General features: G+C 32.6%; 1 long non-coding RNA gene across 1 annotated transcript; it reads left to right on the top strand.

Moving 5' to 3' along the window:
- The first annotated feature begins 22,824 nt into the window (after window positions 1–22,824).
- On the top strand, window positions 22,825–26,857 carry LOC128126251 (uncharacterized). Its single transcript, XR_008224040.1, has 3 exons — window positions 22,825–23,010; window positions 25,394–25,454; window positions 26,703–26,857. It is a non-coding gene; the product is annotated as an uncharacterized LOC128126251 (long non-coding RNA).
- The last annotated feature ends 1,007 nt before the right edge of the window (window positions 26,858–27,864 follow it).

Here is a 27,864-nt window from a genome sequence, read left to right as displayed (position 1 = left end):
TCATATATGTTTATTTCTTGATAACTAATATTTATACTATTTATCGATATTTGTGCTAAAGTTGTGACAACATGAAAATGATTGTTACTTAAGTTGCTTGATTTTTTTTTAATTTTTTTTAGGTCGAAATTAAAGTTGACAAACAACAGAAATGGTCAAATTCATCTGAGTTCTTGTGAATGCTTAAGGGAGCAATATTGGGATGAACTTACGGCACGGTTTAAATAACTTTAAAAATATATTGGTTTAAATTACTTAAAAATTATACTTGTCGATTTTTTTTTATCCTTCATGATTTAAATTTGTATGTTTTTCCTTAAAGTTTCCTGGTTCATCCCTAATATTTCTTTGTTTATGTTTTAGTTATAATGCCTTCTTTGACCCTTGATCACCTTGGTTAGTTTCTCATAGTAAGTTTTCTTTGAAAATTATATTTAACTGCAAGTTATTACAATATCTAACACCCCAATAATCTCTAATATTTGTATAAGATGGTGACAATTATTATTTTTTATTGCAGCTTCTGTAAGTCCCCAAAAATGCTTGTGTATCAATCATATCCGTTTGATGGTGCGGAATCCCAATCAAACGGATGATGTCAGATCAAATAGAAGAGAAGGAGAAGAAGAAGAAGATGATGAATTTATGTATGATATGATTATAATGAAGATCCGGATACAAAGATTCACACACACAAAACTTCTCTCTAGTTTCTCTCTCTAGAACACCTTCAAATGCACACACTTAAGCTCCTCTAGTGTTCATCAATCTTTTCCTCACACCGCTCACCCCTATATATATATACATGAGAATATGGGCCGGTGGACATGGGCCGTAAACAGGGTTTACGGCCGTAAACACCCATTGGACCGTAAACACATAAGATATTACATAAAAATACAATTTCCTAGAAAAGCAAAGTATAAACCATAATTTTGACCCAACAATCTCCCCCTTGGTTTATAGATTTCTTTTCTTAATTGACCCAACAAGCTCCCCCTTAATAGTAGCTGACTTTTCTTGTTAATCTTCATTGGGAACTTGGCTTCAACATTAATCTTCAATGAATGACTTCATATTGAGCGGTTGGGATTTTCTTCAGAGTTTGGCTTTGAACGCACGTCGGGTGAGGAGGCTTGATGTACTGATTCTTGAAAGATAGCGCTTTCAGCTTGAGAATCTTCAGAGAGAACATCAGAGGGAACCAATCTTCTGGATCACTTCAGCAGGTTCATAGATAGCATCAGACTGATTGAGGAGACTTTAATGCAATCCGTCACATATTATTCAATTTCAGCTTCACCTTGCTTCTGGGGTTGAAGGATTGAATGTTGAAAGAATAATCTTCATTTATTGGTCCTTCGAATGTGAATTCTTCGATGCTCACGGACGAAGCATTGGCTTATAAATCTTCAACACAAACTCCATGAGTCTTATCTATACCTGAAGTCACTTTTCAAGACAAAACAAAACTAAAAGAAAACTTAGCACAGAAACAAAAATATTTTTGGATTTTTTTTAATTTTCTTGAACAAGAAATAAAACATAAATAACACTATTTTTGGATTTTTTTTAATTTCATGATTTTTGTTTGGTTTTTAAAATTTTTAAATCTCCCCTAATATTTAAATTAGAAGAAACTATGAGCAAATTTAACAAAAATAAAATGATATCTAACTTTAAGAATGATTTAGGATCAAAGTTTTTAGACAATCTTTATCCACTTGTCGGTACCTTTCATATTCACATCTTTGTCTGGTCGATCATCGGTATTGTGGTCCAGTTAAACACGAAAAATTATGACAGATTTAGGACATACTATTTGTTACAAGACAGGGTGAACTTAAAATCCTAAAATTTATATCTGATCCTAATTCGTTAGATACTATATCTTAAGGACCATTCATCTGACGACAACCAAGGATATTGTTGTCCACCTAAATTAAGCAGCGAGATCTATAGACAATCTGTATGAGTTCAATTTTAAGTGTACTGGAACATGTTTCCCGCTTCCTGATATGCCCCAGCTATCAAGAACTTCTAGAGTACTCCTTACATCGGGTGAGCAGACAGCCATTCAGAGAGAGAATAGATTCAGAATTCTATTACTTATTACTTTAGAGGGATTGAGAAGAAGAAGGTTGCATATGCTGTGTACCAGGTCGGATTAGAAGTCACGCAAAGGAGACAACATATGGCTAACAGATAAGAGGAATTTCATATATATAACTTGCAGAGAAATAGAGTTGCATATGTTGTGTACCAGGTCGGATTTGAGGTCACGTAAAGGAGACAACATATGACTAACAGATAGAAAGAAAGAAAACAATTTTCTACAGACCTAATTTATCGGAATTTACCAGTCGCCCCATCCAACCAGAATTAAGGACAGAATCCGCACATCGAGGAAAAGTTAATCCACGGTTCCAAGTACAGGGTCAATTAATGTGACGGGTAGATTCCCATATATATCTCCCTGATCAACCTATACGAGCGTCGTATTGTCAGGCTGAATGGATCTAACTAGGTCAAAGTTTATCAAGTCTATAAATCTCCTAAGTTCAACTCTGCCTAGTCAAGTCCATTTAGAATCTTTCGTGCCTACCGACGCATCAAATCAGAGCATAGACCCTTCAACTTTGGGTACGTTACGCAGACTCAGGTTGCCTGTTATCACTTGATAATATCACTTCCCAAAACATCTCCTGCAAGCACATTCCATTACAGACCTATTTTTGATTTTCTGATTTTCTAATGTTTTTGGATTTTTGAAAATTTTCTAATTTTTGTTTTGTTTTTATATTTCTCCCCCTAAATTTGTGCATATGAGAGAAACGAAAGTAAATGCGCAAATTTAAACTATCCTAAAACAAAAATTAGTCTTTAAAGCGAATCAGCTTAAGAAAAACTCAGGAGTATAGAGAAGAAAACGCAAAACGTAAGTCACTGATTGAATTTGCATCCAGAAGGTCTGAGAACAGCACGCATAATCTCAGAACAGATCCAAAAATTCTTCATGTCATTAAGCACTAACCCCGTGAGTGATCACTTTCCTTTCTTCTCTTCCCGCAAAGGACACATACTCTCAAACAAATGTCTGAATGCTGTACAATTGAGAGATGTCCCCAATCATATGCCAGGAATAGCCACTACCAACAAACCAAATTATGATGATATGCCTCCATGGCTGCTCCGACACAGAGCGGGATCAGTTGGTCTTTGGAACCCAGTCCGTTTTGAAACTGGGTCAACCTTTGTCGTCCTTCCACAATACTCTCTCCCATGACATGTCCTGCTTATCACAAACAGAAGATGTAGAAATATTAGAGTCATTAGTTGATTTAGGAGAGTGAGCCTTTGGTACCCATTTGTAGTTGGGTTTAACCCATTTCTTTTTCGATCTGATGGGTGCCTCGGTACTTGCTTTGGAACTTGATGTCGGCCGTTGAGATGACTTTGATTTTGGCTTCACGGAAGCATCTCTTGGATTGGAATTCTTGGCCGACATTCCCTTCTTGCCCTTGGGATTTTGATTCTTGTCCTTTGAGGTTTGATTCTTGGCCTTGGGAGTTGAGTTCTTGGTCTTCATGGCATTCCAGTCGGCATTGTCTGAACGTGACCTTGAGGGGTTTCTTTTGAAGTGTCTCCTTCTTGGCGCGTTCTGCCAGCCTTGTGCATAGTAAGGAACGTATGCGCGGTTTGGACAATTTCGGGCAATGTGACCAGGTGTTCCATAGTGAAAACAAGTCTTTTTCTTCACTAGGAAATTGTTTCTTCCTGCCCCTAGTGGCGTATCCTTGCCTTGTCTCTTGTTGTTCCCACATGCACACTTGCCACAAGAACTCTGTTGTGTTGGAATTGGTGGTCTGTATTTCTCAACGGCAGGTTGATCAGAAGCAGTTGAGTTTGAAGCAACAGATTCAGAGTTCAAGGAGATGTTGGTTTGTTCAATGGTTTTCTCCTTGTTCTCATCTTCTGCTACTTTTCCTGCACATGAAGTAGAAACATTAGTATTTTCAATATTAATAACTCCTCCTGACACAAATCCAGCTCGTTTGCCATATCGAAGATGTGGCTCCCTGTCACTTTCGTCCTGTGTCATAGGGATGGATGTGTAGTTATGATTATAAGGAGGAGGTACACTATCATACCCTAGACCTTTGTTTTGATTTTCTTTGAATTTTAATTGGGTTTCATATAAGGACTCGACCGTCTGACTTGACGTAGTATAATTTTTGAAACTAACGTCTGTTTTTCCACACTTAATTTTCAATGCGTCAAGTTCTTCCGTTACTGCAGCAAGTTGTCTCTTAATATAGTCATAATTTTCACACTTGTTGCTATACTCTTCCTGAAGCTTCCTAAAGTCTTTGGTTTTTTTCTTCTAATTTAGCCTTCAGGGGTTTCCGTCCTTTCCTGAGTTGATATCCTTCATATCTCAGGTCCTCAACTTCTCTTTTAAATAAATCAATTTGTTCCCGAAGAAATTTAATCGTAGCTTCACAAGCTGGAGTACATGTAACTTTAGTGACCGGAATGTTTTCAGAACTCATTGTTTCTCTACACTTCAAAGCATCAAGTTCTTGAATTACATCAACAAGACTAAGATGATTGAGATCTTTTTTCTTTTTGATGATAGCCACATTCATATCCTACGATTTTGGAAGTGAATTCAATAGCTTTTTGTTTATCTCAAATTTGGACAAGAAGATCCCAGCTATATTCATCTCAGTAGTGAGTGTAGTAAATCGCTGCAACTGAGTTTCGAGGGTTTCTCCAGGGATATAATCAAACATGTTGAAATTTTGTCTTAACTGATCCTGACGACTTTCTTTCATGTTTTTTCAATTCCCTCGTAAAGCACAACTAGAAGTCAAACTTTAAATTTAAAAATGCCCCCTGACTATAAACCTCAAAAGTCAACCTTAAAAGTCAAATATAAAAAGTCAAACTCAAAAGTCAAACTTAAAAGCTAAATTTGAAAGTTTAAAAGTCAAACAAGAAAGTCAAAGGTCAAACTTTAAAAGTCAAAGTCAAAATTTTAAGTAAAAAGTCAAAATTAAAAGTCAAAAATTAAAAATTAAAATTTTTGGTTGAAAATGGAGCTTAAAAATAAAAGAAATTGATTTTTGGGCTGAATTTGACAAAATTGTGAAAGTTTGGATGCGACTAGGAGTGTTTAAGAATTAAATTTCGGAGTGAATGCACAAGGGATTGGCTAGCTGAGATGGTTAGGCGCTTGGGTTGTTGATCTGGAGGTCGCAGGTTCGATCCTTGCAAGACGAAAAGTCGTTCCTATTTTTTTAAAGCGCTACTGTAGTCCACTGCCGAGCCGAGCCGAGCGGTTCTTCAAGACGCGATCCAAGCCGAGCCGAGGCCGCAAACTCCGGCGACCAGTTTCCGGCCGTAAACTCCGGCCCGTAAACCCTTCAAAGACCGTAAACTCTCCACAAATCCCTGTTCTTGACGAAAAACAGCGTTTTTTTCACCCTTTTTGCTCCAAAACTCGATCAAAAACTCGTTTTTAGGAAAAACACGAAGAACAAACCCCCCCTTATTTTTGTGAGATCTATCCAAACATGCAAAAATCTCTTCAAAATAAGATCAAATAAGCTCCAGATCTGAAAAAAAAATTGATTGATACAACCAAGCTCTGATACCAATTGTAAGTCCCCAAAAATGTCTGTGTATCAATCAGATCCGTTTAATGGTGCGGAATCCCAATCAAACGGATGATGTCAGATCAAATAGAAGAGAAGGAAAAGAAGAAGAAGATGATGAATTTATGTATGATATGATTAGAATGAATATCCGGATACAAAGATTCACACATACAAAACTTCTCTCTAGTTTCTCTCTCTAGAACACCTTCAAATGCACACACTTAAGCTCCTCTAGTGTTCATCAATCTTTTCCTCACACCCCTCACCCCTATATATACATGAGAATATGGGCCGGTGGACATGGGCCGGTGGACAGGGTTTACGGCCGTAAACACCCATTGGATCGTAAACACATAATATATTACATAAAAATACAATTTCCTAGAAAAGCAAAGTATAAACCATATTTTTGACCCAACAGCTTCTCTTCATATTGGTTATCGGACGTGGTTTGAGTTATGGAATGTTGCGACAAAATGATTCCACATTGTGGGGCGTTGGAATTCATTACAGAATAAGACATGATTTATATACCTTATTGGGTATTGATGGAAACGTTTAATGCTTGCTCATGTAGATCAATAAGTATTTTACAATGTGTTCTTTTAACCTTATATTAGGACCTTTTTTGGAAAAAAAATTGTTTTTAATATTGAACTTTGAAAAAAAAAAAGTTCATATATAGCATCACTCTTAAAAAAAATGACTTTTTTGGATTATTTTTAGTTGATATGGAAAGTTACATTTTCTGTATACTGAAGCTCATTTAAACGGTTGTTTTCTGGAAAAATAAATTCATTAATAGCATTAAACTTTGCAAAAAAAATTCATTAATAGCATCATAGTTTCAAAATATGGCTTTTCTGTATTCTTTTTTGCTAATCTAGAAAAAAGATTTTTTTTCTACATTAGAGCTCATTAATAGGATTTTTTTAAAAACATTTTGTTAATGGAAAATACATTTTCATTTTCTTTTGCATAATAGACCATTTATGTAAGAAAAACATTTCAAATATGGACCATTTGTATACTTTTGTTCACGAGTGAACCATTTATGTAGTATATAAATTTATTTGTTAATTGGTAGGTTATTAATATGAAAATTTTCTAGGGAAAATGCTGTTTTTAGTATTGAAATTTGCAAAAAAAAAAAGTAGAATGATAACAATATATTAATTTAATTTGTATTTATCATATATATATATATATATATATATATATATATATATATATATATATATATATATATATATATATATATATATATATATATATATATATATATAAAAGTTATATTATAATATAAGTTTTTAAATAAGACATATGGAGATTACCACCTTATAAAAATAAAAATAAGATAACAACCAATTAATTGATTCTCTATTTCAATATTTAATTATGATCCTTAAAATTATTAATTATGTTCTAAAGTTTTGTTATACGAAATTTTTGTCAAATATATAAAAGTAATCTTGTTTTAATTTTTCAAATTATAAAGTTAATCATCGTTTATGTTTTTCATATATGAAAATCATGTTACGAAAAAGAGTACTAGCATCTACCCGTTTTAAAATAAACTTCACATATTATTTTAGTTTTTAAACATATATTTTGACAAAATTGTTGGATTAGTGTCTAAGTCCATAACTATTTTGGTATGTACTTGACCCGATGGTGCATGGTCCTTTTGGGTTGCCTTCACCAAAGCAACTTGATAGGATGAATTATGGAGAGAAATGATTAATTATGATTTATTAATATATTATGAGAATAATATATTAAAGGAAAAATCATATTGTCTAATTAATATTAGTCAAGAATTAATAAGAATTAAGTTTGTGGCTAAAAGGCATTAATTAAACTTAAGGGACTAGAACTGTCAATTATGTGATAGTTGAATATTGAGCTAATGGACTCCATATTAGAGGAGTGGACGAATTCTATGGGGAAACCCATCAGAAATCGTCCTAGGCCTTTAAGGAAGGAGTCCATGGGTTGCTTAGGGCCTAAGCATCCAAATTATGGTTTCCTTGTTAGATAACCCTAATAGCCTCACTATTTAAAGGACCCTTAAGCCCCAAAAACGTGGTGAACTTGTTCTCTAGGGTTTCCACACGTTTTGGGCAGCCTCCTCTCTCCTTATTCTTCATCCTCTTGCTCTTGGTGTTTGTGAGCCATTAGAGGAGTGACATTTGTGACTCTAAGCTTTCTAAAGTCATTGTAAGGAGGAATTGAGATTGTTATTGCTACATAACAAACAAAGGTAATTCTCTAAACCCTAATTTTAGTTTATAATATGTTAAATCTAAGATTGTACGTCTTGGATACATTGCATGTACAATAGAGAAACCTAGATCCAAGCATTAGGGTTTGTATGAGCACATAGGATTGTTCTTATGTCTAAAACCCATCAGTGGTATCAGAGCCTTGATTGGTTTCTGTTGTATGTGATGCTATGTTGAGTTATTTACTGAACATCGGATTCTGGCCTTCTGTTCGAACTGACTCGGCGAGTCACTACATGGACTTGGCGAGTCTACCCTACTCGGCGAGTTCCAATGTGTGACTCGGCGAGTCGGAGCATCAGACAGAGGAAATTTCGGATTTACTTGCTGTTTTGCTTAAGGATAATTACCATATTCGTTTTAAACTGATAAAATACGATTTTTAAGGTTTCTAAAAGATTATCCTTGCCAAAACACAAGATAATTACCAATTGATTAGATAATAACTTCCTTATATGATTAAAGATTGATTATTTGTATTAATTGGGTAACTTATCTTGCAAGAAATTGAAATTATGTCAAATATAGATAATGACAAAATTAATTGTTTAATTTCTATTATTTGTTATTTGATCCTTGTGTTGTGAAAAAGTTTCAATTATGCCCATGTAAGTTTTATAGTTTAAATTAAAACATAAAAGTTTTGTTTTGAAATTTAAATAGTTAAAACCCTAATATTTTGAAATGTTTCAAAACTTTGGAATTTAAAATTTGATTAAAAGTTTAATTTAGAAATGTTAAATTCTAAAACTCTAGTATAGTTTTGAAAAGTTCAAATCACACCCTTATGGTTTTATTAATTAATTAAAGTGTATAATTAAAAGAGATTTAGTAAATCCATAAAGTTTTGGTTTACAATTTAATTAAATTAAAATTATAATTATTAAATTAGAACACCTAGTATTTTAAAAGTGTAAAATACACCCTATACTATACATAACATTAAAAGTCTAATATTATATATATGTATGAGTAAAAGTCAGTCTTACCATTAGTAGGCCTCATTCACGAAGCTGGTCTATAAGGGGTGTTTAAGGAAATTGCCTATAAAATGGCGATTGAATGGGTATCCACTCTTACCCACCGCACTCTTGACTAGTGGAGGGTCGTTAGCCGAACGGGTAGGATAGGACAGAAACCTTCCATTATAAGTATAATGAAATACAAAAGTAACTAAATGCTTTTATAAAATTCCCAATCTTAGTTACTTTAGGCAAAAGTGAATTGATGCAATCCCATGAAATTACACCTTGTGCCCTTGTGAAGACGTTATTGGAGCGTGTGTGGTTAACTGGCACACTAAATGGTTCTAAGCAAAGGTAGCAAAGGGTGACTCAATGTTTGTCATTGTTCGGTGGAGCGTGTGTGGCTAACTGGCACATCGAATAGGTGATTGTAGCATGTGGGGGCACCATGTAGATTTGCATGGTTATTTACACCCGCTTTGTGATCCTCGGCATCCCAGTCACAAACTAGAGGGGCATATCGAGATTTAAACATGCCATTGAAAAGTTCAATGAATCTCAAAGGATCTAGGAGTTTTCAATACATTTAAAACCTAATCTGTTTTTCGTTTTTCATGGTGGAAAATTAGTGAATCGTCATTCACTTACCTTCAAATGTTCTGCAATTTGGATTACGGCATCCCTCTCCCGAGTTGTGGAATATTGTGTTGGGTCCTAGCCTTAGTATATCATTTGGGTGATTTATTAAGGACTCAATAAATCAACTAACTTGAATTCGTTTTCTCCCGTTTTGTAGATGTCAAAGTATGACAATCATGGTCTTCCCAAATTTCAAGGAAAAGGTGTTCCTGCTAAAAATAAGTTGTTTCGCTATTCAAGTGAAGAATCAAGGTGGACTAGTTTGATTTCACTTCCTCCTCCTCCTCCCATTGTTCTCCCTAACCCACAAGATCGAAGAATTGAAAGGTTCAATGTCACTAAAGCCCTATTGGCAATGAAACATGAAGATGGTAAGTCCGTGTGTGCCCACGTTCTAGGAATGAAATCACACATCAATAGGTTGATTATGTTGGGTGCGTCATTCCCTGATAAGTTGGCTGTAGACTGGGTTCTGCAGTCACTCCCTGAATCATATAATGAGTTCAAAAGAAAGTATTATATGATGGATCATGACGCAAACCTCATTGACCTAACTTACATGCTCATTGTTGCTGAATCAGAAATGATTTGGCAAAGCAATGGAGTATATTTGTTGGGAAAGTCAACCAACCATGCTTCCAAGGACGTTCTAGGAGAACCTACCTGCGTTTGCTGCCAAGTGAAAGGGCATTGGATACAAGTCTGCCCTAAGAGCCTGAAGAATCCAGAAGATGGGAGAGTCAAAGAGTATGGATGTGCTTCAGGTAAAATCCACTATCTAACTCCATTAAGTTCCTATTCATTGATTCTTAATACATAATGTGATAAGATTGCATTTGAATGTTTGCAGGATCAGTGAAAAGAGAGGAAGCCTGATGGAAAAGCAGGATGAGTCTAATCACGAAGAGATGGATCTCGATCACATGGATTCGAAGATTAGATTTTGAGCTTAGAAAGTTATGATAGAGTTGTTAGGAATATTTGATTACATAGTTTTTCAGTTGATTTTGCATTGTAAGGACAAATGTTTTCCGCTGCTTTTATGAATAAAGTAAATTTTGTTTGACATATTTATTTATTTATTTATTTCATTGCAATGAAATCATTATGAAAAATTGATGTTTGCATATTTCCACAACGAATGGATGTGATTTTTAATTATGTTAATTGTGGAAATGCCAAGAATTTACCAAATAGGGAAAGTTTCTCATCGCCCAAGTTTCATTTGGACAGAAACTTGGAATCATACAACTTGGTTGTATGATGAATGAGAAATTTCATATTTGGAGATTAGACTAATTCGTTGACAAAGTGTCAAGTGAAGGAATAGGAGATCGAGTACACAAGGTTGTGTGTTGATCAAGTCCACCACAAGAGTAACAAAGATATTCGTCATGATTTAATAAAGGTTTAGTGAAGATGGTTATACTTATAAGATTGAGTATAATTCTGAATTGATTGAAAGAGTGAAATCAATAGTAGAACGAATAAGAAGAATCAAGTAGGCAGAAAGATAAAAGTTTCTCTATTCTAAGAAGAAGGGAGAGTACCTTTTATTATGTTTTATGATAGGTCTTAATGATTAAGAACCATATCTCAATTGATCCTCTAAGTGAGTCTTAGTACAATTGTATGTCTGAGAAGAGGGATCAAGAATTGGAGAAATGGTTAAATCAAGAAGTCAATCATACTTCGTTCCAAAACAAGTCTTAGAGTTAAGATTGTGACATTGAGTGACAAGTATTAAGAAGGTTTATAACATTCATCAAATGTAGAATTTGGAAAAAGGTTTTCTTATTCTTGCACATTTGAAATTGGTAAGTTGTGATGTCTTGGATTAGACAAAGACCAACGAGGACCAATTTTATGAAGTGTTCTGTCTTGATAAAAGCCACACTAACTCTTGAATATTTGTTTGTCAAGAAATGTTTATTGAAAAGAGAATCTTATATGTCAAGGAGTCAGTGGGAGTCTCAATGCTCTTGAAAGGTTTCAAGAACAAATCAAGAATAAACCTTATCGAAAATCACTAGCACACAACTTGAGGTTTACAACCTATCGTGTTGACACTATCTTGTTTCTGTGCCGTTCCAATCGAGTTAATTATGCATATGAGTTCTATGAGTTCTCATTTAAACGCATAAAAGGCAAGCACCTTGATCAATGAAAAGTACATTGATAGGAAAGGGTGAGTTGCTTAACTACTTGGAAGACATGGTGAGCACTCGTGTTACCATAAGGCAAGAAATCAAGATTGAGAAAATTCGGTCCAAATGAGTTTGGATTTGTTGCAAACTTTGGTTTTGACAATTCACATGGATAGGAACACATACACCATTAAAATCTAAGTGTCATAAGATTCCCTCCTTCCATGAAGATGACTGTGAGGAAATGCTTTCACTAAGAAAGATTTTAAGAAGATAGTGATTGTGAAATTGTATTCTCGAATTCGATTATGGTTACGGTATCCCTTTCCATATTTCGAATTGTGAGATTTAGCAATTACTCTGAATTGTTTAAGACACACATATGAGCTATCTAAGGCAAAGGTGTATAAGTTTAAGAAGCTTAGATAAAGAATTATCAAAGCATTAGGTATTAGAAATATGAAATTCAGAAATTCAATAAGTATTGTTTTCTGGAAGTTTAGTTGTTTTCTAAAACATGTCAAAGCTAGTGGGAGCATAAGTGTTATGCTTATATGATAATAATCATCATGATAGTGGGAGCATAAATGTTGTGCTTGTATGATTATTAAGGCAAGTATTGCAAGTTAGCAATATTAATTATAGAAAACAAGAGTTATACTTTGCAAAGTCGTAAGGATTGAATAGTTGTTTTGCTATAATTAAGGGAGAGAATATTATGCTTCATTTCAAATCTAAAGGCTTAGGTTGTGGAATGTTAATAGATTTAGTCAAGGATACATAGTGCGTTCTCAAATTTCGATTATGATTATGGCATCCCTCTTCATAGTTCGAATTGTGAGAACGTGACACATAAAATATTATGGCAAAAGACTGATAAAGTATCGTATCTTTATGTAAGACATTATGCATCGTATCCCATACGCTTTGGGTAAAGGATTGATTACAGATGCTATAATATTTGACCATTCTAAAATTTTCCAAATGTCTAGCGCATTTAGAAGGAAAAAGGACAAGAATCGGTTTTGACTAAGATAATTAAACAACTATCAAAGGACGATCCAAAGTTCGCCGAGGATTGGTCGCTTGTGAGTAGTTGGAAGTATAGTATTGGATGGAACATATCGACATTATTATGAATAGATAAGATTCTATTAAGAATGAGTTGTCATATGGAAAATATGGAAATGGTTCCATATTAGGAGTTGGATATTGAGAGTCTATGTCTAGATTAGAAAATTTTATGCAAAAGGATGTTCAAGGGATGTACTTTGAGTGAGAGACATCACGTCTATGGAATTGTATTATAGCAATCTCAGATAGAGGACTTTGTAATTTCATTAGCAATAGTCATTGTGACTTTTGTACTATGACATTATGAAAGGACCATTGCATAAAATTTTAGAATCTATCATATTCTATAAGTGGTAAGAATTTGATATTCTTTCACTTGTGAAAAAGGATTAGGAGTTGTGAAATGAGTATGATTGGAAATGTGTTCATTTGATCTATTTCACAAAGTAAGAACCGTAGGTAAACATTGTGTGCATGCTAAGAGCATGGGACAAGTGTAGTAATAATTCAAGTAAGAAGTTGATTACCCGAAACAACAAATAATGAGTAATCAATATGGTGATTAAATAAAATGTTTATTTATACCCAGAGTTTGGGGCCATATGGGATTAGTATTATTCTTGTGTTTCACTTTGCATGTTTTGACTTCCTGAATAATTAAATTGGTTCAGAACAATCAAATTATTCGAACGGACCACAGTCATTCATATGTTGGAAGTAGGTATGAATGAAGACTATCGTGAATTGGTGTGTGGATTGTCTAAAGTGTATTAGACATAAGCAATTGTTTGCTGCAACGTTCATGAGTGCTTATGAATATGATTTGAGCATTGGATTAAACCCACACTCACTTGAATCACTTCATGAATTGTATTACGAGTGATTGGTGAGACGATAACATCTTATATTCTTGAAACCGAGATGTGTGAGTTGTATCTTGCGAGTTGGTTGCACATTGATAATATGTAAACGCACCGGAAACTTGGTGTTATAAAACATATTGTTATGTGTAATTTGGTAAGTAAGTGCAAGCGAGCATTAAGTCAAAGTTTATCCATTCCTTTTATCAAAAGTAGGATAAAAGCGATATCTTTGGGCACCTCGATGATTTAATGATGGCACCTAAGCGCTTGGCCAAGCCGGGACTAATTTGATTTGTTCAAATGTAGTCTATTGTCAGTCGTCATAAATCGGAAATCGGGAAATAGTATAGAGGGAATGATTAAGTTCATGTCTCATGTCTATACGATATCTAGAATGGAGGAATATATGATCCCTTATCTAAAGGACACGCGTATATGATAAGATCAGAGTTGACAACGGCTTTGGAAAGCTACGATTGCAGATCAGGATCTGAAGTCATACGCAGAATAGTTATTAGAGTTATCCAAGTGGGAGACTATTGGATTAGTGTCTAAGTCCATAACTATTTTGGTATGTACTTGACCCGATGGTGCATGGTCCTTTTGGGTTGCCATCACCAAAGCAACTTGATAGGATGAATTATGGAGAGAAAGGATTAATTATGATTTGTTAATATATTGTGAGAATAATATATTAAAGGAGAAATCATATTGTTTAATTAATATTAGTCAAGAATTAATAAGAATTAAGTTTGTGGCTAAAAGACATTAATTAAACTTAAGGGACTAGAACTGTCAATTGTGTGATAGTTGAATATTGGGCTAATGGACTCCATATTAGAGGAGTGGACGAATTCTATGGGGAAACCCATTAGAAATCGTCCTAGGCCTTTAAGGAAGGAGTCCATGGGTTGCTTAGGGCCTAAGCATCCAAATTAGGGTTTCCTTGTTAGATAACCCTAATAGCCTCACTATTTAAAGGACCCTTAAGCCCCAAAAACGTGGTGAACTTGTTCTCTAGGGTATCCACACGTTTTGGGCAGCCTCCTCTCTCCTTATTCTTCATCCTCTTGCTCTTGGTGTTTGTGAGCCATTAGAGGAGTGACATTTGTGACTCTAAGCTTTCTAAAGTCATTGTAAGGAGGAATTGAGATTGTTATTGCTACATAACAATCAAAGGTAATTCTCTAAACCCTAATTTCAGTTTATAATATGTTAAATCTAAGATTGTACGTCTTGGATACATTGCATGTACAATAGAGAAACCTAGATCCAAGCATTAGGGTTTGTATGAGCACATAGGATTGTTCTTATGTCTAAAACCCATAAAAAATAACTATTTTTTTAGGATTAATGTATACTTATATATGAATAGGAGATGATACAAGAGCAATATATTACGTGTTCTTTAAAGTATAACATGTTTCTGCTAAGAACATATGAAAATTTGCATTCATAAATAAGTCTCATTTTTTAACCAATTTGTTAATATTTATTGCAACATACCCTCCCTCTAAACCTTAAGCCCCTAAATAGTCGTTTGAAACTGATCATCAAAAGAAAATATTTGGTACCAGTGCATCACTAATAGTCAAAATAAAGTATCTACAGATTTGGTCCAAGGTTTCCTCTATATCTGCATGAAGATGACATGTTACCATTCAAGCTGATAAGAAAACAATTTCTAATCAGATTAGGTTTTGCGATGGCAATTAGTAAAGCTTACGGAGAAACAATTCCAAATGTAGGTACTTATCTCCTATAATCGGTTTCACGCATGGCCAACTTTATGTGACATTGTCTAGAAGGATATGACGTGCCAATACAAAAGTATTTGTGAACTCTGACGCGACAATGAAGTTTATACATCAAATATGGTCAACAAAGAGGATATTATTGCTCTGTAGGTATTTATCTTAAAGAATCGTTTGGAGGCAAGACCATTTTATTTAGAGATGGCTTTAGACAAATTCTTCTAGCAATACAAAGAGGCAATTGTTCGGATACTGTGCATGCATCATATTCATCCAAATTACGGCGTGATGTACAGTTTTACGTTTAACCATAAACATGAGGTTTATTTTGGTTGTCTAACTAATGATTTGGATGAGACAAAAGCATTTGATGAGTGAATTCTTAAAATTGGTGAAGGTAATACTGGCGGCCCTAATGATGATGAAGTTGAAATTGAATTTCCAGAAGACGTTGTTGTTCGCTCTATAGGTGACCATATTCATTCAATTGTATCCACCGTTTATCCATCCTTTGAAAACCATCTTGATGATCAATCATATTTTCAAGATAAAACTATTTTGGTCCCTACAAATGAAGAATTTGATGCTACCATTGAAAACATTTTAAGATTGATGAAAGATTAATGGAAAACGTATATGAGTTCAAATTCTTTACGTGATATAGAGGTACTAAGTTTTTTTGAGGAACCAATCCACTCTTCAGTTGTGTTGAATGGTTTTAAGACATCTAGAATTTCCAACCATAAACTTACACTAAAAATAGGTGTTCCGGTCATATTACTTTGTAATATCAACCAAACCAAAGGACTATGCAATGGTACTAGATTATAGATTGTTAGGCTTGGAAGAAACGCCATTGAAGCATGAATCATATATGCTAGATTCTTTATTGAGACTACTTATATACCTTGCATGAATTTAACTCCGTCTAATAAAAGAATATCATTTTGTTTTCAGCGGAGGCAATTCCCCATAGTAGCTTAGTTTGTTATGGCCATTAACAAAAGTCAATGACAATAATTATCAAATGTTGGATTATACTTGCATAAGCTCGTCTTCACTCATTTTCAGTTATATATTTTGTGTTTCTCGCGTCACAAGTGAAAAGAGATTGAAGGTACTCATATATTACAAGGAAGGTTGTCAAACTAATAAAACAAAAAGTTATGTTTATAAAGACGTCCTTCAACTATTATAGATATTTAAGTGTTTCTTTGATTTTTTTCAAACTTATAAATGTTAGCAATAATGTTAAGTCTGTGTATTTTCCTTTATTTTTTTATAGTGCTAACTTTTTTATACCTTTACATTACATTTTTATATGTACTCCGCGTTTTACGCGGATGATAATCTAATATTACTTTTTAAAGCATAAACATTTATATAAATCTAATGATATTTTGAAGTAACCGGTATATATCTCTTTTTGTAATGATTATTTCTTAAATTGTATGGTCCTACTCCAAATTAGGTAAAAAGATACATAAATTAGGTTAAAAACCTGAAAATTTAGTTTTCTCTTTTATTTATTATTATATTATTAGTTTTTAAGTAGAAAATGTTACAGTTTTTTATAAATGAAACCCTAGTTTTTAAACATATATAAGAATAAGAATTTTGCGGCGTTGACTATATGTTTGGGTTTCTTTAGTTATTCTATAACTTTGTGTCAAGATTCTATAAATAAGATTCCTAAACCATATTAATTAGTTTAGAAGTCGAGATCGCTAGTGGATTATTTTCACGTTTATTCGATTATAATTTCATGGTTTAAGTTCCATCGTTCGAGGTTTTCGCAGATTCGCATCAATTAGATTAACATAATAAATATAGAGAAAAAACAAAAAGAATATTTTCTATCAACCATTTCCAGAATATAGCCTCAATTTCAATTCCCCCAAATAATTCATGGAACCTTAATTACCCACATTGCTCACAGTGAGTCAGTGATGGTCTCAAACGGATTTGAAATCCGAAACAAAATAATACTCATTTCGTTTCAAATTAATTGTTCATTTTTTATTTTTAAAGTTTTGTTTTCAACTTTAAACTTAAATATTTTTATTTGTGTTATATATTAATTGATAGAACTTATAACAATAAAAATGAAAAGATATTTAAAATAAACTTCATTCATATATTTTTGCATTAAGTATTATCTATCAAAAACTAAAATATTTAAAGTTAAAGTTGAAAAATAAATAATTTAAAAGTCAAACATGAACAATTAATTTGAAACGGATATAGTAATAATAAAATAAATAAAAAAAGAAACGTGACCTTTGACAATAGGTTTTTTTATAATGTAAAATAAAGAAAATTAGATACCCAAAATTTTTACTAAATCATAATTTTTGTGGCTCTGACTTAGGTATTTATATTTTGTTTTTTTAAACAAATTTTATTGAAAATAGAAACCAACAGGGATATGACAAATACAAAGTTTATAAAACGATTATAATATTAATTAAAAAAGGTGATGCTAAATTGACACTTTAAAAACATTTTTATTAAAAGTCAACCTATAATAAATTATTTATAAATTACTTTTTTCGAAAAACAATGCAAATTCAACCAATAAAAAAACCTTAAAATTAAAATAGGATGTCTAAATAAAAAATTGAATGTCTTTTTAGCCAACCCCTTAAAAAAAGTAAATTGAAAGAACAATAGCAAAAAATATGATAAGTTCACACCGAAGACACCAAACTATAGTGGAGGGAAAATAGTCAAAGACCAAACAATCAACCCACATAATAATTAGCAGCCTTTATCCCCTTAAAAGTATTGTGAATATGAGAAAACTAAGGAACAAAGGACAATTGAGCAACTCGACCAAAAATATCTTGCTTCCATCACTAAAATAGACATCGACACACGGGGGATAACACAAATAGCAGAGTACTTTTGATTAATGTAATGTCCCGAATTTCCAGAATAAGATTTTCATTTTTAGAATAGAATAAAAACTCATTTTTTATAAAGATACAATCAAGGCAAAACAATTGTTTCATAAAATATAATTCAAAATCAAAGTTAAGAGGAAAAACAACGCTGAATCTCCAAGCATACAACTGTTGATTTATATGTACAATTTCACGAACTGATAAAGTATCTTAAAAATATTTATTCCACAACTGTAAACAAAATATTAATGACTATTTGTTTTTCTAAAAAAATCACTTTTTGCCACTTTTGTAGCATCACGCAGAACACGCGCATCACTTGACCTTTTACAGCTGTTTATTTTTTATAAGACGTCTGACATAAAAACTGTTATATGACGTAACATTGGACTCTGTTCTTCAAATATCTTCTCACTTTACTTTCAGTTATATTATTCAACATATAATTGTTTTTTTTTTCAACATGTTTATTATTTTAATAATATTATGAAGGATATTACAAACAATTTAAGTATATTTTACATAATTGCAAAACTATTTGTTAAATTTCATATAAATATTTTTTTGTGTTACATTGTTGATAACTAACTATTAATAAATTATAAAGTCAATCACTAAAATTATCAAATCCGTTGACGCAGACTGAAGAAATAATCGTCTTGGAAAATTTTAATAAAATGAACATGTTGGTTGCTAAATTAATAATTTTATTTATTGTTATTTAGCAATTATTATGTTTAAATATTTTATATAAATGTTTTGAATTGGTTTTATTCGATGTGGGGTAGATAAATAGTGACTTATATATTTGCTCTAAATACATGACATATCTTATATAGATATGTGTTAAATAACAATTTTGTTAACAACCACAAAATTTAATATAATTTAACTGAATAAATATAATATGTTTAACAAAAAAAAAATCACTTGCAATATATGGTGTAGGATGTGTATTCTCAGAGTAATTATTATAATATGAAACTATTTTACGTTTGTAAAATCAATTTATATAATTTTCATTTTATTGCAGCAGTCTACACATTTTAAAAAACAAACAAACTTCTTATTACAGGCTACAGTCCTTTCGTCCACCTCTTCGGCTGAAGAGGGTTGCAGATATGATCCGTAGACTTCATATGTTTTCGCTTAAAAAAACAAACAAAACCTTAGTGAATTCCCAAAATACCACATACAACAATATACATACATACATGCAATGAGTCTGTAGCAACCCAACAAGTATCTAGGCTCACAACACTTTAGTTAATTTTGCCATCAATTCGACCCTCGTAAATGTCTAGACTCACAACACTTAATGTTGATCTTATCATTAACTCATCCTATGCCCCTTATCAAAAAAGGGTCTTCTCATCATATTGGCCATACACATAAAGTTAGATGCCTCAACCCATCACAAATATGTTGACATACATATAATACAAAAAAATAGATAATTCAACATTACAAATAATGGTCTACAAGTCTACCCGCCTAACAACATACCATAGTCTAACCACAACCTAGCACACTAGGACACATAATACTATATATATATATATATATATATATATATATATATATATATATATATATATATATATATAGTATAATGAGAGAACTCGCTTGAGCTAAATAGTAGAAGCTCACCAGCAACCCCTAGTACAAAGATAGCTAATACATGCTACTTAATGACAAACCGAGACCAATACTTCGACAAATACTCAGATCCACCAACGTTTAACCAAAAGTCAAATTGGTCAAAAACATCAACTCTCAGGTTAACAGGCGTGTCGCACCCTCTACAACACGCCCCGTGCCCACTACAGGACAAATTAGTCGGGAAAAGCTCCAAAATGAGACATGTTCAGGCTTTTCACAAAACTTGTCACACCCTTAAATGACGCACCACGCCTAGGCTGCATCATAAGGATTATTTTTACTTAATCCATTAAGTCAAAGCCCCACTCCTTGTGTCTGATTCTTAATGTTGGATTAAGTGTCTTAGGTCTTAACTAAATTAGTATAATCTTGATGAATAAAAGTAAATTCCTTTATGGGTTGCTCTCATAACCAGGAAATAGTTTGGAGTGATAATAAAAAAGAGATAAATGATTTATTAATGCATTATATGACTAATATATTAATTAGAAATAGTAATAATTAATTAAGAATTAATCAGAATTAATTTGGAATTAGTTTTAGGTTAATTAGAATTGATTTGCGGTATAGGGACTTTACTCTAATTGTTCAAGAGTTGAGCAAAGGAGAGATTCCAAAACATTCCTAGGGTGGACGGTTCTAAGAGTCCTCTTTAGGGTTTATGGAAGCCTCCAAGTTAGATAAGGAAACTAGATATGCATTGGATTAAAATATCATTATTTTAAACTAAAATCTAGGGTTTTTAGGATTGTCCGATGTAACACCCGCGTTCCAGGTTGGTTAAGCCTTTTTCTCGTCAAGGACTAAAGATGGAGAAAACTATGTGCCACAGTATGGTGCAAAGATGCCCACAACTTGGCCATGTCGGAAAGGAACGCACGTTTTATGGAGCCATGACGACGTGGCGTAAGGTAGTCACGGCGTAGTAGCTGTTCAGGCCTAAGCCCACATATGTTAGGGTTGCTCCCATATTTAAATATCTTAACCACCCCATTTTAGGTCATCTTCTTCAGCCTCCATCCCTTTATTTTGAAATCCTAGCTTCTCTTCCATGGAAATGAGCTTGGTGGATTGATCTTGAGGTTAATGTCCTCTTTTAGTGAATCTTGAAGAACAAAGAAGTTTATCTTGGTGTAAGGAAGTAAGGAACAAGCTTGGATCCATCATCTTCTCCACATTTATGAGTTATTGGATGTATAAAGTTCATATCATAACCATTGTGTTTCTTGTTTGATCTTTGAGCCCATTTTTGAATATTTTGGTCCCATTCTTGGAAGCTCTTGGAGTTTGAGGAACTATAGAGCATGATATGGTTCTCTCATGGTCATGAACTTCTGATATTAGTGAGAAAAAGGTCTAAGTTTGAGTATTCTTGACTCCATGTTTGACTTTTGGTCATATTAAGTTCTTATTGAACTTAGGGATCACGATTCTACCTTTGGATTAACTCCTAACAGATAAAGTTGAAAACTTTATCCATTAAGTCATTGAGAAGTAGTAGATCTGAAGTTATGGATTTAGATTTATAACTGTTAAGTGCTTAGTGAAGAAATGACACTTCAAACAGTTTCCCATAGCATGGCGAAGGTGACCACGACATGGCAGAGTTTAAAACCTCAATTGTTTTGACCTGGCATGGCCACGATGTGGCCAAGGAAGGCTATAACGTGGCAATGGTCTGCATATTTACTACTTCACTTTGACCGTTGACTTTTTGACTAGTTTGACTTTTGGTCAAACTTGAGTAGAATTGAGCATTTGGCTAAGGATTGATTCAGTTTGGCTTTAGCAAGCTTGGATTGGCTATTCTGTTTTTGAGGTGGTGGTTGAGCTTTCGATGAGTAGTTCAGGTGAGTCTTCTCACAATGCTTGTAGGTTGAAGACACCATTGTCAGCTCATTGGATTATGATATAGTATGTTTCTTGTCTTTTTGACTCTTTCATGTATTGTATGTTTTTTATGTATACCGGTCGGAGCCTAATGTCGGGTGGGGCCCGATGCCAGGTAGGGCCATATGAGTGTGTTAGGTGTGACAACCGTCAAAATTCAAGTCGGTTCTAGATTTGACTAGACTTAGTTGCACATATAGGCACTACACGTACTAGACTTAGTAACTAGAAGCTAAGTTATAACCTGCTAGAAACTTGGAAACAATTAGAATCAATGGATAGTGTACTTAAATTTCACATTGATATGTGAATTTTACTACTACTTAACTGTAGTGACTATCCTTATTCGGGCCACTCTTTGACTCGAACACCTTTTCGTGAATCATATACACACATTATGCACTTGACCTAGTAGTAGAAATTAGGTCGGAGTCTCATAGAAACTTAAGTCAAAGTTGTAGACTAGGACTAGTATACTTGATTCCTCAATTTCGCTTGAATCTCGAAATCACTACATAGAATGCCAATAAACCGATAAAAATAAATTACAAACATTATTTATAACTATAAAAGAGTTATAATACCATAAGATAATTTAAAGTCTCAAATATTCTATTTATTTTGATATTCAAAGTTTATTAAACTCCAAAACCCTAAAAGCCATAAAAACTCATATTTATAAACTTTATCCTTAAAAATTTCTATAAAAATAATTATGAAACTTATAATATGATCTTATAATAATAAAAATTATGAGAATGCAATTAAGAAAAATAAAATTTAAGTCATTAGTATTTAACCTTATTTCTATGCAAAAAAATCAAGGTTTTGTGAATGAAAATTAAAATAAGGTGCATATTTTATAAAAACTTGATATTTTTATAAAATAAAGTTATAATTTTATAAAATTTAAGAGAGGGAGACCCTCTCTCCACTCCAAAGTCGGACTCCCTCCTCCCAAGATGCCTCTCCTCTTCCCAACACAAAATGATTCTTCTTCTCTCTCACACTCCATCTTCCCTCATTTTCGCTCATTTCTCTCTCACACTCTCACACACATTTTCTCTCTTCCTTCCACTATGAACCACGAAATTTTACAGCCAAGATGTCCAAGAACACTCAAGATACTCAAAATCTTCATCATCTAATGGTGTTCATTAAGGTAGAACACGATTTCCTTTCATTTTCCTTCAAGTTTTCATGGATTTTCTTGCATTTCTTTGTTCTTCTACACCATTCTAATGAAAGATCATGAACACATAAACATACACACACAAACTCACGGTTTTGATGATGATGGTGGTAGGATTTCACCCAAAAACAACATGCATGTTGTTAATGGTGAAATCCAAGGACCAAAACCTAAGTCAAAATCAACATAATGCCCTTTTATACAAGTTTTAGGTAAAAATCACCACATGCATCCAAAATTTTCTATCAAAAATGATTTTTGAACATTTCAAACTCATGAACGGTCTTCAAAACAACAGGCATGTGATGATCTTCAAGCTTAGATGCTTGATGATCAAAGTTGTTGTTAAAAAGCTTTCAAATATGTTAATGAAAGATTTATTTCCAAATAAATATCTAAAAATCATTTTCTGACCAAATCCGATTTTTCCCAGATTCTCATCAACATAATAAGATTCTCTGTAAATTTCCAGAAGATAATTAACTTTTCTCGAATTATTATAATTAATGCAATAAAACATGTAAATAAATCATATAAAATACTTCCAGAGATCTATAAATCCGGAATAAATTCGTGGATGACCACTAAGGTGAATAATGACCTCTCATTAAATTTCATCGATTTATGTTTCTGTTTAGTATGATTTTCCATTTTCTTTTTGTTTGGGTATAATAAATAACAAAACCACTTTAGGAAGTGTGAAAATTGTATCTAACAATTTAAACAACTCTTACCTGTGGTGGGAGACTCAGAAAAATAATTTCAGAATTTTTGATCATGCCTTCCTATTTTTCCCAAGTTTTGGTAATTATAATGGCCTAAAAATAGGAAAAATAGTTCTGATTATCCAAAATTCATGAAATTTTACCAGAAAATCATGTTGTACAGTAGGAGGTTATATAGAAATGTTTATGATTTTTCTCTACTGTATACTATTTTTCTCCTATTTTCTAAGGTTAAATACACTTAAATACACATAAATACACATAAATACCCAAAACCGGATTATACAATATGAAAACCACTTTTGGTATTTTTACCAGATTACTTACACTGTAAATGACGTTACAAAAAATTTTGGTAATTTATTTTAACTGTTTATTATTTATTCTTCAACTAATGATTATTTAAGGGGATAAAACAAAGAAAAATAGAAATACCCACTAAAAAATATCTTTTATATTTTTCCCAGACGAGTTATATATAATAACAGTTAAATAAAAAGTTTGGATAATTTTGGAAACTTTTTGCTATTTATTTCAATTTTTATTAGAATAAATGCTAAAAAATCATAAAATTGGGTTAAACAGTTTAGAAATCGATTTTTATATTTTTACCAGCTCAATAATGTTTAATAACAGTAATAAAAAACTTTTGGGTAATTTTGGAAACTGTTTTCTATTTATTTCAATTTTTATTAGATTAAATAAATAAAAGTCATACAAAATTGTTAAAAAGTTTAGAAACCCATTTTTATATTTTTCACAGGTTAATTATGCGTAATGACATTACTATAAAAAGTTTGGGGCATTTTCTTAACTGATTTCTATTTTTCATGAATTTTTATATATTTATAGAATTAAATATATGAAAAATGGTTATGCATATCCATAATCCATGAAAAATTATCTAGTAGTCTTTTAATACATTTAGAACCAAAATATGAAGTTTGGTAAATTTTATTAACTGTTTAGTATTTTTCATAATTTTATGGTTATTCAAGAAATTAAGGTGGTGAAAAATAGTTAGACAAATCAAAAATTCAAGAAAATTTATCTTGAGGTCTTTGACATCAATTAAAACTAAAATGAAAAGTTTGGGAAATTTTAGAACTAAATTGATTTAGTTTTGAATATTTAATCTTTGGAACACCTCTAAAATGTTAAATATTAACATTTCAATAATGGAAAATTTCCGCTTAAATTGTTACTCCCTCCGTCCCAATTTTATTGTCCACCTTACTATTTTAGTTTGTCCCAAAATTATTGTCCACCACCAAAAGTAGATATGCGTTTTTACCGTATTACCCCTAACATTTAATAAAGTAAACATCAATAATTACAAATACACATTTCCCATTGTTTTTAAAAAAGGGCAAGATGGTCATTTTACTCAAAAAGACAAAACTAATGATTGTTTTTCTTAATCTATGTGTTTTTTGTCTGTGGACAATAATTTTGGGACGGAGGGAGTATATAACAATTGATTCTTTGAAACTTAATTTCCACAGAAAAATATTTATAATTTATCAATATTCAATTGTGACTCAGTATTGGCATAATTCTATTGTAGTAGTAAGTATACTAGTGTTACATTTCGATTAGAGACTCACTAGTGAATACCAATATTGTAGGAATCGGTAGTGGTACATGTGGAACATAGTCAAGGCACCATTTGCATCATCTCAATGTATTGTGAGTATTCACCACTCCCCTATTTTCGGTTTTTAAATGTTTTGGGGTGGAAAAGCATGTCCGAAAAACTATTTATGTTTTTTGTATTTATTTGACTCGTAGAAACTTGGTTGCTATATTTTGCATATTGTGAGTATTCACCAATACCCTATTTTCGATTTTTAAATGTTTTGGGGTGGAAAAGCATGTCCTAAACTATTTATGTTTGTTGCATTTATTTTACTCGTATAAACTTGGTTGTTATATTTTGCATATTGTGAGTATTCACGCACTCCCCTATTTTCAGTTTTTATGTTTTGGGGTGGAAAAGCATATCCTAAACTAGTTATATCCGTTGTATTTATTTCATTGACTCGTATAAACTTGGTTGCTATATTTTGCATATTGTGAGTATTCACGCACTCCCCTATTTTCAGTTTTTATGTTTTGGGGTGGAAAAGCATGTCCAGAAAAACTATTATTTGCATGTTCTATTTAAATTGATTTGTATCAATCATGATTGCTATTGTATTGCTATGTCTCTCTATGTATGTCTATGCAACACGGAACATGAGAACTTATCGTACTAAGGCCCTTCCCTTATCTCTAACCATTAACTCTTTGAGCCAATGGTCATTATGAATATCGCTATTAGGAATTGACAACTCCTCACTCGCCCTATTGCTGGAGTGCATGATACCATATTCATCTATGGAACGATAAGCATAGATCTTGATAGGGCTTCAATCATAGGTTTGGTTGAGACTCATTGTTTGCTCATACACATACAAACTCGTTTCTCGTTATAGCAATAAACTTATTATCAATAATAGCAATCAACTGGTTTCTCATTATAGCAATAAACTTGTTTATTAATTATAGAAATGAACTTTGTTTCTTATTACCACAACGAAATTTTATTACTGAAAACTCATATACATGTTTTAGCAATGAAATTGTTTGCTCATTGTAGCAACGAAACTGATTGCTCATTTTTAGCAATGAAACTTGTTTACTCGTTTGAGTAACGAACTTTATCTTCCATGAGAATATGAATGTTGCATCCTATTCGGGAACATACTTTATCTCTCATGATGACAAAGAACTTTGTTTTTACAAACTTATTTACTCCTTTTAACAATATACTTTTATTATTGGAAACTTTTATCAAAACTTTGATTTCAATTCATGAACCAATATTATTTTGTTAAACTTGTGAGTACTCACCAACTATTTTATAGTTGACGCTCGTTTTACATGCTTTTTCAGGAATCATCGAGTAAGTGGCACTTAGGGACACTTCACTTTTAGGAGCATTCACATGTGTTGTATTTCAATTTACATTGTAATTTCTTTTAAAAGTTGTTCAAACCCATTGTAAAATTGTAACGATTTTTAATACTATGGTTGGTGTTGTCTTTTAACTTTTGTTATGAAACCCTTTGTACTGCCACGCCCTGTGTTTCCGCTTTAGCGGGGTGTGACATTAGGAAGGGCCCATCACATGATTACTAGCAGATATGTTTCGGGCGGGGCCTAATCGTTGTCTGACAAGACCCATTATATGTATGGTATGTGGTATTTTGGAGGAAATCACTATGCTTTATGCTTACAGCTTTGTGGTTTAAACATTTTCAAGTACTTCCAATTTTTAAAAAGAAGATCCCGACTTGATCGCACTGCATCCCTTGAAGATTTATTTCGCAATGATTATTTATGATTTCACCGTGATGTTTTAAGAATACTTTTACTCTAAACGTCTTTTGAGATAATGTATGAAGGGTTTTGACTTGTTCTAAAATCAAAAAATTTCTCGGTATTTTCGGGACATTACAAGTTGGTATTAGAACCTTGGTTTGAGGGATTCGGGCACGCTCCTGGGTGTATCTGAACTCAAGCTGAGGAGTTAATAAATTCTTTTTAAAAAGAAAATGGGTTTTCTAAAAAGGTTTTTAAGAAAAAAGGATGTGATGCATGCAATAAATCGAGCTCAAGTAAGTATTTCCCAAAATACCAATATATGTGTTATGCTTATTGTTTTGGTATGAGTTTATGAGAATTGCATTCTAGATTATAGTTAAGGATCTGCTCAGGATTTGCATGATAGAATTCTAGGAGAAATGCCTTTATATGCATGTTTATTGAGCGTTTGGAACAACATGCCAGTATGGATTTCAGATTGTTTGATAAAATTGTTTGATATATGATGTTTGATAGCCTCATAGGGCTTATTATATGTTAAATGAAATTTACATCATTACTGTAGTTTCTTAGTGTGTGCACCATAGTTTTACATAACAAAGCTTCTATATCCAGAGGATATTTTATTTAGCCTTATTTTCTATTCTTGTCTGATAAAGGGCTTCAGGTAGAGTCAAGTATTCTATTGTCTATGGGATCCAACATTATGTATGATTAGCATGCACGAATG

Source organism: Lactuca sativa, chromosome 5 (assembly GCF_002870075.4).
Source record: "Lactuca sativa cultivar Salinas chromosome 5, Lsat_Salinas_v11, whole genome shotgun sequence".
NCBI classification, from domain to species: Eukaryota; Viridiplantae; Streptophyta; class Magnoliopsida; order Asterales; family Asteraceae; genus Lactuca; species Lactuca sativa.
The sequence above is the reverse complement of the archived record's forward strand: the minus strand, read 5'-3'. Positions and strand labels throughout refer to the sequence as shown.